Source organism: Ranitomeya variabilis, chromosome 4 (genome assembly GCF_051348905.1).
Source record: "Ranitomeya variabilis isolate aRanVar5 chromosome 4, aRanVar5.hap1, whole genome shotgun sequence".
Lineage (NCBI taxonomy): Eukaryota > Metazoa > Chordata > Amphibia > Anura > Dendrobatidae > Ranitomeya > Ranitomeya variabilis.
The window spans coordinates 372,960,829-372,976,894 of NC_135235.1; the positions used below are offsets into that span (position 1 = coordinate 372,960,829).

General features: G+C 45.2%; 1 protein-coding gene across 2 annotated transcripts in view; it reads left to right on the forward strand.

Moving 5' to 3' along the window:
• Positions 1–16,066, forward strand: part of C4H10orf71 (chromosome 4 C10orf71 homolog) — a 375,364-nt gene that overhangs the window by 191,457 nt on the left and 167,841 nt on the right. The window contains exon 1 of one of the 2 annotated variants that reach the window (XM_077250750.1): positions 8,437–8,503. The exons of the other annotated variant lie outside the window; for it this stretch is intronic. The gene's annotated coding sequence lies outside the window, so the exon portion shown is untranslated. Of the gene's footprint in view, positions 1–8,436; positions 8,504–16,066 lie in introns of those variants that run through there. 2 annotated transcript variants of the gene reach the window in all.

Consider the following 16,066-nt stretch of genomic DNA (forward strand, 5'->3'; position numbering starts at 1 on the left):
CTCCTGAAAAAATGTTGCATTGAATGCAAGGCCTGCCATGTTACCAATTCATATGCACCCCAGTAAGCCTTTGAACCCACATACTGTATGGGCCCAGGAAAATCCATTTCACAATATGCATTTTGTAGTGAATAGTCCTCTGTTTACACAATGACAGCAATGTCTGCACTGCTGCATAGTCAAATACACCCCATTACGCCTTGGAACTCACATACTGGATGGGCCCATGAAAATCCACTTCACAATATGCATATTGTACTCCGTACTCCTTTGTTTTACACACTGGCAACAAGGCCAGCCCTGCTGCATAGTCAGTGATATACACCACATTAGGCCTTGGAAACCACATACTGGAAGGGCCCATGAAAATCCACTTCACAATATGCATTTTGCACTCCCGTACTCAATTGTTTTACACATTGGCAGCAAGGCCAGCTCTGCTGCATAGTCAGTCATATGCACCCCATTACACCTTGGAACCCACATATAGGATAGCTCATGAAAATCCACTTCACAATATGCATTTTGTACTCCCGTACTCCTTTGTTTACACATTGACAGGAATGTCTGCCCTGCTGAATAGTCATATGCACCCATTACGCCTTGGAACCCACATACTGGATGGGCCCAGAAAAATCCACTTCACAATATGCATTTTGTACATCCAGAAGTGGCCAATGAAAGACATAAAAGGTCTAAGTTAATCTACCCAAGTGATTATTAATGGGGCTTAGTGCAAGATTTCCAACATATCAAAGTAAATGGCATTTCCACACCAAAAAAATGAATTATACTTCCATTCAAAGTGTGCGTTTTCTCTACAGAAACACTTGAAGATCATTATTTTTTTTCGACTGTTTTGTATCAGATAATGAAAATAATGTTGCTTCCCTGAAATCGTCTTCTGATGGAAAAGAAGAGCATTCATTGAATTGTTAAACTGTATGCAAAGATCGTACATTGCAAGAAGGTGGACGTTAAATAAGGTATGGTTCCAAAAGATTATTTTCAAATGTCAGAAAAGTGCGTTCTTCCCCTACAAAATCCATTTCTCAATTTTCAAATATAAAAATCACATATAAAATCACACAGAGTTAAGGAGAACTGACTGCAAGGAAAAAAAAAAGGAAATAATCTGTATCTCTTCCACAAAAACTTGCTAACACTTCAGAGTTTTGGCTGATAAAAATATCACCAATTAGTCCAAAAGCAAGTGAAACATATTACTTTAAATCCTTGCAAGACTATAAAGTTTACTAATGTGACACAAAATGATGACTTCAATTAAAGGGACTCTGTCACCTGAATTTGGAGGGAACAATTTTCAGTCATATGGGCAGGGTTTTCGGGTGTTTGATTCCCCCTTTCCTTACCCGCTGGCTGCATGCTGGCTGTAATATTGGATTGAAGTTCATTCTCTGTCCTCCATAGTACACGCCTGCGTAAGGCAAGGTTGCTTTTTAAGCTTTTGAGAATACCCAACAATGCAGTCTGAATGACGTGATTGTAGACAGGAGACTGTTAGTTTGAAAAAAAAATTAATTGTGTACCATGAAACCTCAAGTTCCCTCTTTGCAGAATTATTTATAGGAGAATTTGGAAATTTTATTTGCCAAGTTTTTAATACTAAGGTTCAGATACGGCTTTAAAGAAGGCTAATACTTGCAATACAATGCAATTTTATTTAAAAGTACAAAATTCAAGGAATAGTATGATTGATCAAGGAATCTAGTGTATATACCCTGTAACATTATACTATTCAAGAAAGGCATCCAGTCCCCTCTTAAATTTAAGTAATGAATCACTCATTACAACATCATACGGCAGAGAGTTCCATAGTCTCACTGCTCTTACAGTAAAGAATCTGCATCTGTGATTATGCTTAAACCTTCTTTCCTCCAGACGTAGAGGATGCCCCCTTGTCCCTGTCTCAGGTCTATGATTAAAAAGATCATCAGAAAGGTCTTTGTTCTTTCCCCTCATATATTTATACATTAACATAAGATCACCCCTTAGCCTTCGTTTTTCTAAACTAAATAGCCCCAAGTGTAATAACCTGTCTTGGTATTGCAGACCCCCCAGTCCTCTAATAACCTTGGTCGCCCTTCTCTCCACCCACTCTAGTTCAGCTATGTCTTTCTTATACACCGGAGACCAGAACTGTACACAGTATTCTAAGGGTATGTGTCCACGTTCAGGATTGCATCAGGATTTGGTCAGGATTTTTCATCAGTATTTGTAAGCCAAAACCAGGTGTGGGTGATAAATGCAAAAGTGGAGCATATGTTTCTATTATACTTTTCCTCTAATTGTTCCACTCCTGGTTTTGGCTTACAAATACTGATGAAAAATCCTGACCAAATCCTGATGTAATCCTGAACGTGGACACATACCCTTAGTGTGGTCGAACTAGTGACTTGTATAGAGGTAGAATTATGTACTCCTCATGAGCATCTATGCCTCTTTTAATGCATCCCATTATTTTATTTGCCTTTGTAGCAGCTGCCTGACACTGGCCACTAAATGTGAGTTTGTCATCCATCCATACACCCAGGTCTTTTTCAATGACGGTTTTGCCCAGAGTTTTAGAATTAAGCACATAGTTACGGTATACATCTTATTACTTCTACCAAAGTACATGACCTTACATTTATCCCCATTAAAGCTCATTTGCCATTTGTCAGCCCAAGCTTTTAGTTTACATAAATCATCCTGTAATATAAAATTGTCCTTCTCTGTATTGATTACCCTGTAGAGTTTAGTGTCATCTGCAAGTATTGAAATTCTGCTTTGTATGCCCCCTACAAGGTCATTAATAAATATATTAAAAAGAAGAGGGCCCAATACTGACCCCTGTGGTACCCCACTGCTAACCGCGACCCAGTCCGAGTGTGCTCCATTAATAAGCACCCTTTGTTTCCTAACCCTGAGCCAGCTATTTTCCCCTATCCCCGATATTCTCATTTTATGTATCAACCTTTTGTGTGACACCCTATCAAAAGCTTTTGAAAAGTCCATATACACTGCGTCCACTGCATTCCCTTGGTCCAGTCCGAAACTTACCTCTTCATAGAAATTGATCAGATTTGTCTGACAGGAACGGTCCCTAGTAAACCCATGTTGATATTAGGTCATGAGGTTATTCCTCTTCAGATACTCCAGTATAGCATCCCTTAGAATGCCCTCCAGGATTTTACCCACAGTAGAGGTTAAGCTTACTGGCCTATAATTTCCGAGTTCAGTTTTTGTCTCCTTTTTGAATATTGGCAACGCATTTGCTATACGCCAGTCCTGTGGTACAGACCCGGTTATTATGGAGTCTTTAAAGATTAAAAATAATGATCTATCAATGACTGTACTTAATTCCTGCAGTATTCGGGGGTGTATCCCATCCGGGCCCGGAGATTTGTCAATTTTAGTGATTTTTAGACGCCGCCGTACTGGGTTCAGCAGGTGACATTTAATGGGGAATTTTTGTTATCACTGATTATATTGTCTGCCATGGAATTTTCTTGAGTAAATACTGATGAAAAAAAGTCATTAAGCATATTGGCTTTTTCCTCATCCACATCCACCATTTCACCCAGACTATTTTTAAGGGGGCCAACACTATCATTTTTTAGTTTCTTACTATTTACGTAGTTAAAGAATATTTTGGGATTATTTTTACTGTCTCTGGCAATTACCGTATATACTCGAGTATAAGCCGAGATTTTCAGCCCAAATTTTTGGGCTGAAATTGCCCCTCTCGGCTTATACTCGAGTCATGATCGGCGGTGGGGTCGGCAGGTGAGATGGAGAGAGGACTGTCGCATACTCACCTAGTCCCGGCGCTCCTGGCGCTCCCCCTGCCTGTCCCACGGTCTTCGGTGCCGCAGCTCTTCCCCTGTTCAGCGGTCACGTGGGACCGCTCATTAAAGTTATGAATATGGACTCCACTCCCAAAGGGGTGGAGCCGCATATTCATTTTTCTAATGACGGTAACGGTGACCGCTGACAGAGGAAGAGGCTGCAGCACCCGGAGACCAGCTGTCCGGGATAAGGAGCCAGGCATGCCGGGAGCAGGTAAAAGTATGTCATAGTTACCTATCCACGTTCCACACGCCGGGCGCCGCTCTGTCTTCCGCGTCCTCTTGCTCTGACTGTTCAGGTCAGAGGGCGCGATGATGTTTTAGTCTGCTCACCGCCCTCTGCCTGAACAGTCAGTGCGGAGAGACGCCAAGACGGGACGCTGAGGAGCTGCGGGCAGCAAGAGAGGTGAGTATGTCATTTTTTTTATAGCAGCAGCAGCAGCATTATATATTGCACAGATTTCTATGGAGCATCTATGGGACCATAATGACCGGTGCAGAGCATTATATATGGCACAGCTATATATGGATCATCTATGGGGCCATAATGAACAGTGCAGAGCAATCTATATGGCACAGCTATATATGGATCATCTATGGGGCCATAATGAACGGTGCAGAGCATTCTATATGGCACAGCTTTATATGGAGCATCTATAGGGCAATAATGAACGGTGCAGAGCATTATATATGGCACAGTTTTATGTGGAGCATCTATGAGGCCATAATGAACGGTGCAGAGCATTCTATATGGCACAGCTTTATGTGGAGCATCTATGGGGCCATACTGAACAGGGCAGAGCATTCTATATGGCACAGCTTTCTGTGGAGCATCTATGGGGCCATAATGAACAGTGCAGAGCATTCTATATGGCACAGCTTTATATGGAGCATCTATGGGGCCATAATGAACGGTGCAGAGCATTCTATATGGCACAGCTTTATATGGAGCATCTATGGGGCCATAATGAATGGTGCAGAGCATTATATGTGGCACAGCTTTATATGGAGCAGCTATGGGGCCATAATGAATGGTGCAGAGCATTATATATGGCACAGTTTTATGTGGAGCATCTGTGGGGCCATAATGACTGGTGCAGAGCATTATATATGGCACAGCTTTATGTGGAGCATCTATGGGGCCATAATGAACGGTGCAGAGCATTATATGTGGCACAGCTTTATGTGGAGCATCTATGGGACCATAATGAATGGAGCAGAGCATTATATATGGCACAGCTTTATGTGGAGCATCTGTGGGACCATAATGACCGGTGCAGAGCATTATATATGGCACAGCTTTATGTGGAGCATCTATGGGGCCATAATGAACGGTGCAGAGCATTATATATGTGGCACAGCTTTATATGGAGCATCTATGGGGCCATAATGAATGGTATGGAGCATCTATTTTTATTTTTGAAATTCACTAGTAGCTGCTGCATTTCCCACCCTAGGCTTATACTCGAGTCAATACGTTTTCCCAGTTTTTTGTGGAAAAATTAGGGGGGGTCGGCTTATACTCCGGTCGGCTTATACTCGAGTATATACGGTAATTAATTTGCTTTTTACAGATTTTATTTCATTTTCTGTATTTATTTAATGCCTCATCACTACCTACTTCCTTTAATTCTCTAAATGCTTTCTTTTAATCCCCTATTGCACCCCTTACAGCTCTATTTAGCCATATTGGTTTCCTCCTATTTCTAGCATGTTTATTCCCATACGGTATATACTGTGCACAGGTCCTATCCAGAATGCTAATAAACGTCTCCCATTTTCTTTGTGTATTTTTATGTCTCAGGATATCGTCCCAGTTAATTGCACCAAGATCATCTCTCATCCATTGGAAATTTGCCCTCCTGAAGTCTAGTGTCCTTGTAACCCCTCTACTACACATCTTATTGAAGGATACATGAAAACTTATTATTTTGTGATCACTAAGTGAACCCCAACCCTTATATTTGCTATGTGGTCTGGCCTGTTGGTTAATATTAGGTCTAGCAGTGCCCCCCTTCTTCTTGGGTCCTGAACCAGTTGTGAAAGGTAACTGTTTCTCATAGTTGTCAAAAAACAATTACCTTTGCTGGAACTGCAGGTTTCTGTTCCCCAATCTATTTCAGGGTAGCTGAAGTCCCCCATAATAATGACTTCTCCTTGAGTCGCAGCTTCATCTATTTGCTTTATGAGGATATTCTCCGTTGCTTCCATTATTTTTGGAGACTTATAACTAACCACTATCAGTAATTTGTTATTTTTTCCCCCTCCCCTTATCTCCACCCACAGGGCTCTACATTTTCATTTGATTCACCTATAATATTACGCAGGATGGGTTTTAAGGATGATTTTACATATAGACACACACCTCCCCCTCGCTTATCCGTTCGGTCATTTCTGAACAGACTATAGCCCTGCAAATTAACAGCCCAGTCATGGCTCTCATCCAGCCATGTTTCAGATATCCCCACCATGTCATAATTATGCTCCAACAACATTAATTCTAATTCGTCCTTTTTGTTGGCGAGGCTTCTGGCATTAGTATACATGCACTTTATGTATCTCTCTGTACCTCTATTCTTTCTTAAATTACTAACTGTTCTAACCCCACCCCCCATGCCGCTGCCACCCCCAACTTCCTTATTTGTGCCCAGGTTTCTATCTGCACTATCTTCCCCTCCAATAAAAATTCCCTAGTTTAAACACTCTTCCAACCTTCTAGCCATTTTCTCCCCCAGCACAGCTGCACCTTCCCCATTGAGATGCAGCCCATCCCTAGCGTAGAACCTGTAGCCAACTGAGAAGTCGGCCCAGTTCTGCAGGAACCCAAACCTCTCCTTCCTACACCAATTCTTGAGCCACTTATTAACCTCCCTAATCTCCTGTTGCCTCTCTGGTGTGGCACGTGGTACAGGCAGTATTTTGGAAAATACCACATTGGAGGTCCTTGCTTTGAACTTGCAGCCTAATTCCCTGAAATCATCTTTAAGGACCTTCCACCTACCTCTAACTTTGTCATTTGTGCCAATGTGCACCATGACCGCTGGGTCCTCACAGCCCCTCCCAGTAATCTGTCAACCCGATCAGCGATGTGTCGGACTCGAGCGCCAGGTAGGCAGCACACCGTTCGACGATCCCTGTCTTTGTGACAGATTGCCCTTTCTGTTCCCCTAATAATTGAGTCCCCCACTACCAGCACCTGTCTGACCTGCCCTGCTCTCCTATTTCCCTCCTTACTGTAGCAGTCACTCCTCTGGCTTTCAGAGGACATGCCTGGCTGCAGTAGTGCTACCCCTGTACTGGCACCCCCCTCATTTGCCAACTTGACAAACTTTTTGAGGTGTGCCAGATCAGGACTAGCCTCCGTGGCACTCTTCCCTCTACCCGGCCTTCTAACTGTCACCCAGCTTGCTGCTTCACTGTCCTGCAGCTCCATCCTACCATCCCCCCTCATCTATTCCATTCAGCGTCAGCTCAGTAAGCAGAAGACTCCTTTCCATATTGTCAATAGATCTCAGTGTTGCCAGCTGCACATTTAGATTCAGAATCTGGGCTTCCAAATGCTCAACGTGCTCACATCTCGCACAGCAGTATGCACCCTCGACCGGCTGATCAAGGACTGCATACATGTGGCAAGATGTGCACTGGATGGCATTAACAATAGTGGAGCACATTTCCTAATGGGGATTGCACCAGACAGAAACGTTAAATAAAAATAAATACAAAGTATTAATAAAATACAGACAGCAATTCAGTAATTCCTCCCTTGGAAACTCCATGAATCCAAAGTCACTGAATCACAAGTCACACTTACCGCTGTTCACACTTATGCTCAGGTCCCACTCAGCTCGCTCACACTCGCTAAGATGAAGATTTAAGAGATTCTTTTTTTTTTCTTCCCCTCAGCAGCAATCCACCTTGCTGTTCAATGCACTTCCAAAAAAAATGTTAACATACAAAGGTTAACTACATACAGTATACTTACAAGAGGCTTTTAAACATTATCTGTCTGGAATATCAGAGAAGCAACACCAAGACAGAGAACCCCTGGGAGATTCACTACACTGCATGGGCGTCCGCAATTATGCAGGTATGAGCACACCGTACATGTACAGGTACCCCAGTTTTTGCATCTGTCTTAGCCGTGTTTCTCTGGTCTCATATAGTGATTTACACTATGTAGTAACTCTAGTTTCAACCAGCCCTTCAAGTGGCCAGCTTTCAAGGTCAGATGAAACTGAGATATCAGGGAGTCATCAGACAAGGGGCCATAAACCCTTTGAATATAAAATCCACAAGGATTTAGATAAAACCACCACAGGCAGAGGTTCAGTAAACCTTAATGTTTTCCAATGCCAAACAACAGACATATAGAATCTTAGAACTGTTTATGAAGTGAATAAACAAACATTTTTTAAGATTGTGTCACTATGAGCATTGCCTGTCACATCTGAAATGTTTTACAAGAAATGCAGCAATGTAATTGTCTGAAAGCATTTGGTATATTTCAATCTGGATTAAAAATTGCCATTTGTATATTCACACTACACTATTAACAGCAATCATATCTATATTCAGCCTTTCAAGAAAAACTTAAGCTTAACCCTTTGAATACTCTGGAGAATCATGGCAATCTTCTTGACCGGTATCTATAGGTAAGTAATGTTAAAATTAGCTGCTACTGTATTCCGCAAATGAAAGTGAGAACTGCAAGAATGTGAAGATGTTCTAAAACATAACTATGACCATGCTCAATTTTCCATAACTGTTCTGTTCGGCTGTGTAGTAAATATTGGAGACACAATAGATGATCTGACATCCTTTAAAATAATTACTTTACAGATAAAAAGAGCATTTATTATTATTCTTGTTTATTATCCTAGAAAGAAAGAAGGAACATGCAGTGTCCCTCATACAAGTTATCTCAGCCAAAATTGATTAAGTCCTCAGCATCTACAAGCATTCAGTCATCACTTTTTTGTATTGAACTCTTACCATTTGATGCAGCCAAAGTTATGGCTCTCAAGGAGAGAAACTAATATAGTGGACAAAGAAATATTTGTTATGAACTACTGAGCCAAACTAACAGCATTGCTTTATCAAATTTATATGAAGTGTTTTGTGTCCAATGTGAGCAACGAGGCAACACAAAAAGGAACTTTTCAAGTGAGCTCTTTAAGGTACACAAATGTTATGAAGTCTTTGCCAAAAAGGATGTGGTTTCACCAATGGGGGTACCTTTTTTAAAAATATACTATTGCCATCAAAGCCCCCTTGCCCAAAATTCAGTGGCCTATAACAGTACAGAACACGTTCACCCAGGTCATGTAGTCAGAGATAAGGAAGAGAAATTGCAGGCAGCTGAGTTAAGAAGTAGGCCCAATGTAGGGGTGTGGGTCTTTGAGACTTGTAATGGAGTGCATGAGCTGACAAACAATTTCCCAATGGGGGGTACCTTTTTTAAAAATCTGTTATGGACAACATAGACAGGCTTGTCAAAAATTGTACTGCCTGTAGCATCACAGAACACGTTAAGCATGAGAATACACCTCCCAAAAAACAGAATGTATTAGAGGTTATGTTTAGCTGTTTTCACTTGGTGGTGTAAAGAAGTCTTGCCCAATCCAGCCCTTGTTCATTTTTATAAGAGTCAGCCTGTTAGCATTTTCAGTTGACAGGTGGATGCGCTTATCTGTTATAATTCCACCAGCTGCACTAAAAAGCCGCTCTGACAGAACGCTAGCAGCAGGGCAGGCCAGGAAATCCAAGGCATAGAGAGCCAGTTCATGCCATGTGTCCAGCTTGGATACCCAATAATTAAAAGACACAGAGGAATCTCGGAGGACGTTTGTACGATCTGCAAGGTACTCCCCCAGCATTTTCCCAAACATTGCACTTCTTGTGACAGCACACCTTACCTTTGTGCCGGAACGATGGGAGGGTCTGAGAAAACGGTCCCAGAACTTTGCTATTGCTCCCCTGCCTGATCTGAATTGTACTTCTGTCTCTCTCGCTTGGACTCCTTGGTTGTACAATAAACTGTGACATCTGCTGCCAGTGTTCTCACAAGGGAATTTTCTAAGTAATTCTTCTACAAGGGCCCTCTGGTACTGCAACATTTTAGTACTCCTATCTGCCTCTGGCAAAAGAGATTGAAAGTTCTCCTTGTAGTGTGGGTCTAGAAGTGTCACCAACCAGTAATGAGTGTCACCAACATTTTTTATAATGCGTGGGTCACATGAAATGCAGTGCAACAAAGTCAGCCATGCGTGCCAGACTGCTAACAGGAAAGACTTCCGTATCCTCATCAACAGGATGACTGACCATTCTGTCCTCCTCCTCCTCATCCTCTCTGTCCTCAGGCCATCCCCGCTGAACAGGCGGTATGACAGCTTGCAGTACCGTCTATAGTGCATGAAAGTAGCTCCAGTTCTTCCTCCTCCTCACTGCATAGACATGAGGCTGGGCTGAGTGTAATCCCCCTATATGGTTCCTTGAACCATGTCCTTGTGCTCTGCCTGCAATGCATCCTCTTTAATTGTGAGCAGAGAGGTTTTCAGAATTCTGAGAAGTGGGATGGTGATGCTAATTATGGCATCATCGCCGCTCACCATCTTGGTGCAGTCCTCAAAGTTTTGGAAATGATATATACATATAGACATATATCGGACATCCATGTCCACTCCTGAGATCTTATGTGTGGAGTCTGAGCTGAATATCGATGGCCTTGTTGATGTTGGTAGTCAACAACTGCCCTCTTCTGCTCACAAATCCTTTCCAACATATGCAGCGTAGAGTTCCAGCACGTGGGGACATCACACACCAGTCGGTGAACCAGAAGCTGCAAACGCTGCTGAAGCACGGCAAGAGCTGCTGAAGCTGGATCTGACTTTCCAAAATGGGCAGACAGACAGTGTACTTTCTCTTGCAGATCCGGCAGCTCCAGGTAGCTTTTCAGAAAAAGTTGAACCATGAGGTCAAGCACATGGGTCAGGCATGGTACGGTTTCAGCACAGCCTGTTGCCGCTTGGCTGAGGCATTGCTGCAGTGCTTCCAGCTTCTGACTAATGTGTTGATTTCAGAGATGGAGGCTGAAGAGGAGAAAGAGGAGGTGCAGGAGCTGTACACTGTGGGGGCAACCCTGATTGACGCAGGACCTGCAATCCTCGGCATGGGGAGGATGTGTTCCATCCCATGGTACGACTGGGTCCCGGCTTCCACTGTGCTAACCTAGTGTGCCATCATTGAGATGTACCATCCCTTGCTACAAGCACTTGTCCTTGTGTCCGTGGTTAGGTGGATTTTCCAGTAACAGCATTGTTGAAGACACTGGTAATGTTGTGGGACACATGCTGGTGTAATGCTGGTACAGAACACTGGGAAAAATAGTGGCAATTGGAGACAGAGTACCTTGGAATGGCCGCCGCCATCAGGTTGCTGAAAGCTTCCATCTCAAGGAGCCTAAAAGGCAACATTTTGAGGGGAAGCAGAAGACAAATATTAGAATTTAGTACTGTGGCCTGTGGGGCATTGGCTGGGTATTTCTGCTTGTGTTCCAATGACTGAGGTATAGACAACTGAAGGCTGTGCTGGGACAAGGACGTGGACAGGCTTGATGATGGTGCTGCTTGAGTGTGGGCAACAACAGGTGCATTGCTAGAGGCATCTTCACATGCACTGTGGACTAGGGATTGGCTTCAACGCAAAACAGTTGAAGAAGCAATGGTGTCACCTGCAGACAGTGTTCCTGGCGCCTGGGATTTGGCCCACAAAGTGAGGTGCTTTGCTGCCATGTGCCTGATCATGCTGGTGGTGGGCAGGCTGGTAGTTTTGCTACCCTTGCTGATGTGGGCATGGTAGGTGCTGCAAATGGCCTGTTTGGGGTTATCGGCAGAGTCTTTAAAAAATAACCAGACTCAGGAAGACCTAACATTTGGAATGTCAACTTCACTCATGTTGGTGCTACGGGGAACGAATGCACGCCTTCTGTCTGTGGACACCACACTGCTTCTTCCTGCCTGTTGGGGTGATATGCCTTCTTCCCCATGTGTGCTCTTTCCTCAATCTGCATGCCCTCCTGCCAGGTTGGGTCAGTAACTATGTAATCCCCCACCTTGTCTTCCACATCCGCATCCTGATCCTCCTCCTGACTTTCTGGCAATTGTGTCTAATCATCGTCCACCTCTTGTGACACTTTCCCACCATCGCCTTCGTGTGACTGTGGCTGTTCAAAGCTTTGGGCATCACTACCAGCTATCTCATCTGGCCCCTCTTCAAGTTGACAGGCCGAGAGTCCGGAAACTTGAAAGGGAAAACTGAACAACTCTTCGGAGTGTCCAAGTGTGGGATCAGTTGTCTCAGGGCACTCGGCATGGTGGGAGGAAGGAGGATCAGGGTGAGGAATATCCGGTCCACACTCATGGCTACTCAGACTTGACCGTGTGGTAGACATGGTGGTGGTGGCGGCTAAGTGACTGGAAGCATTATGCGCTATCCATCCAACAACCGTTTCACACTGCTCTGGCTTCAATAGTGGTGTGCTGCAGTTCCCTAGAAACTGGGACAGGAAGGTTGAGCGAGAGGATGTGGGTCTTTGTTGTGGCCCACTTTCAGCTTGACCACGTCCTCGTCCTCTGCATGCACCATCATGTCCACTTCCCCATCCCTTGCCTTACCCACTTTAAATGGACTACTGCACTATTTCAAAAGCTCAACACAAATGTATTTATTTGGAGCTAAATTATATCTAATCAGTATACCTGCAAAGCTACGATTTTTCATACACAGAAACACCAGGCCTCAGTCTGACATAACAGACTGTATTAATTTTTTTTTGCTGTTTGGTGAATTTTTTAAAAAAAAGAAAAGATTGGCACAAGGCTAGCACACAGAACTATGCTACGTATGCCTGCGGAAATATGATTTTTCAAACAAAGAAACACCAGGCCTCAGCCTGACATAGACTGTATTAAATATGTTTTTGTTTTCTGATGAATTTAAAAAAAAAACAAATAAAAAGAGAAAGAGTAGAACAAGGCTAGCACACAGAACTATGCCACATATGCCTGCCATTCCACCACAGATACACCAGGCCTCAGCCTGACATAGCAGACTGTATTAAATATGTTTTTGTTTTTTGAGGTCTAAGGGGCAACATTTCTCCTTATGGAGAGTGACATACCAGCTCTGGCTTGTCAAGGTAAGGAGGCTTATTCGCCATGCAATGCTCCTCTGGGAAATATAATATGCAAATTGCCTCTTCAGAAAAAAAAGGACTTAAACTATATAGCGCCACCTGTTGGAAGTAGCGATCCTACAAGTCACAACCCTTTAACGAGTCGTGCAATATAACTTAGGATAAAAGCCAAATCAGTATATCAATTCGCAGACACGGTGTTTCGGACTGTTGGCGCTCTTCGGTGCGAAGCATGAGAACTAATTTGGCTAGATGAGAGGCTCTGGACTGGGGTCTAAGGGGCAACATTTCTCCTTATGGAGAGTGACATACCAGCTCTGGCTTGTCTGGCTTGTCTTACCTTGACAAGCCAGAGCTGGTATGTCACTCTCCATAAGGAGAAACGTTGCCCCTTAGACCTCAGTCCAGAGCCTCTCATCTAGCCAAATTAGTTCTCATGCTTCACACTGACGAGGGCCAACAGCCCGAAACACCGTGTCTGTGAATTGAGATACTGATTTGGCTTTTATCCTAAGTCATATTGCACGACTCGTTAAAGGGTTGATTGTGACATGTAGGATCGCTACTTCCAACAGGTGGCGTTATAGAGTTTAAGTCCTCTTTTTCTCTGAAGAGGCAATTTGCATATTTGGTTTTTGATGAATTAAAAAAAAAAAAAAAAAAAAAGAAAGAGTAGAACAAGGCTAGTGCAGCGCCCCAGAGTCCTGGTCGTTGCAGTACTGTGGCTCCGCCGCTAAGGGGGGATATGGTACGTCTGATGGCACTGAAGGAGTTCATCTGACCAGGTATCACAGACACCAATACATTTCACAGTCGGGCCTCCAGGGGGAGCTAAGGGTGCTATTTATTAGGCCACTCCTCACCGTGTGGGTAAACTGGGGGTCAGGCAGGAAGTTAGCTCAGAAAGCTGACTGGGTTGGAACCAGGCAACACCTTGTGGCAGAGGGTGTTGTGGGGGAAGATTCGGTAGGGTCCCTGTCAGGTTTGGGACCCTGACAGAGGCCTGGCAACAAGAAATCATGTCACGGGACCGTGCCTGCTCAGCATAGCGGCGGTGCCCTAAGAAAGGATCAGAAGCGAGATATATTGTGCTGAGTGAGAAACGAGATCAAAGCAAGAAGGAGAATACCAGTAGGAGTCGTGCTGTAAGACCGAGGCAACATCCTACTGAGGCGCACAACCGGCGGCCGGAACGCCGAGGAAGTATTCATATATCTAGCTCCAGGCAATACTTCAAACCAACGGCAGGACAGTCAGTCACAGGCGGGCTGTCTCACCTAAATCACCTATGCAGACTTGGGGGGCAACCTGTGGAGAGGGGCGACTCTAGGGTCCCGGAAGAGCTCCGAGCCTACCCGTCATACGGGTGCGTCCCAACCATAACACCGGGAGGGACGGAGGATTAGCAGAAGATCATCTAATCGAGTTGTTGTGAGGGAACACGAGAAACAGACACAACAGTGGGGACTATCCCGTAAGCACAGCAGGGGAGGACCACAACACATAGCGCAAGCAGGAAGGCACAGATTTCCACCTGCAAGGAGAACTCTGGAGGTGCCATCAGACCGGCCGGACTTGCGCAGCCTGGTGAACCGTATTCCGGACTGAGGACCCAGAGACCTTCAGTAAAGAGGTAAAGAGACTGCAACCTGGTGTCCTCGTTATTTACTGCACCGCACCACCACCACTATCTACGTCTATCATTTACTGTACGCCCCTCAGCAGGGTCACGGACCGGGTCTAGTCACCGTGACAACCCCAGAGCAGAGACTCAGAGGCCCGGTACCGGGTACCCCTCGGCCCTGCGGCAGTGGGGGCGCTGCAACTTGGCGTCACGAACAGGATCTACTTAAGCCTGAAGAATCAGGTCATGTGTGCCTTGGAACTGTGATTTATTATACTTGGACTGTGACTTATTACAAAGACTGTGCCGCGCCACTTGCCGCCCGAAGTTCCCGCCAAAACCGCCGCCATTACAGCGCTAAGGAGAGCGCAGGAGAAGAAGATGGGCGTGGAGTGGGCGTAGACAAGCTGGAGAGCGCGAAAGACAATGGCCGCCCAGTCTAAATATTTCTGCACTGTAAGGACGTGTCCGTCAGCAGCCGAGATCCGCCTCCTAATCCTCAATGGAGGGCGGAGACAACGAAAACGAAACCGCCCACGAAGGAGAGAGCGGGAAAAGGACCAGGAAGAAGAAGTCAGTGACATGGAGGATGCCATGGCCAGCCGCCAGGAGCCGGAGCGGGGGGTCGGAGCCGAGGACTCCCCCAGCTACCCGGAGAGGCACCGCAGCCAGACCTCAACAGTTGACGGTGACCTCCTGCAGACCGGAGCGGATGAGCTGATCCACCAACTCCTGCAGACGCAGCTGAGCACTGAGGCCGGTTGGAAGAAGACCAACATCGGGAGCCTCACCAGACATCTGTCGGCAGCCTCATCTGGTCCGGAGCAAGAAAGAAGTTCCAGCGCTCCGAAGCCAGAAAGCGAGGCCCTACCGGAAAGCGAGGTGCTGCAAACGGAGAGGACAGCGCCGCAGCGCAAGGCCCTGCAACTAGCGTTCCAGACCCCAGCGGAGACGGAGCAGATCGGCACCGGAGGGACAGCATCTGAAGCAGGTATGAGAGATGACCCTGCCCTGATGACCGACACCACCCCAGCGACTGCTAGTGCCACAGCCGCTGACTCCGTTCCAGTGACCGATCTTGCAGCAGCCGCTACCTTTGCTGCAGCAAATGCCCATACTCCAGCTGCGCAGACCTCCATCGCTGCGCATGATTTAACCGTACATGAAAAACGGATTAACGGCGTTTGTCCAGCACTGGGTGTAACCCTGGACCTCACTTTTCCCAGGCCAAGAGGGGTTAAGTGCCAGGTGCAGCCCTGGAAGCCGTCCAACTAAACCTCGGAAACCTGAATATGTAAATAGTTAACTGTTTGTTTCCTGCTTTTGCTGCTCAAACCCGTCTAGGGTTATTCTTAAAGGGATCCCTTTGTTGACCCGGGATCCCTATTGCTTTTTTGT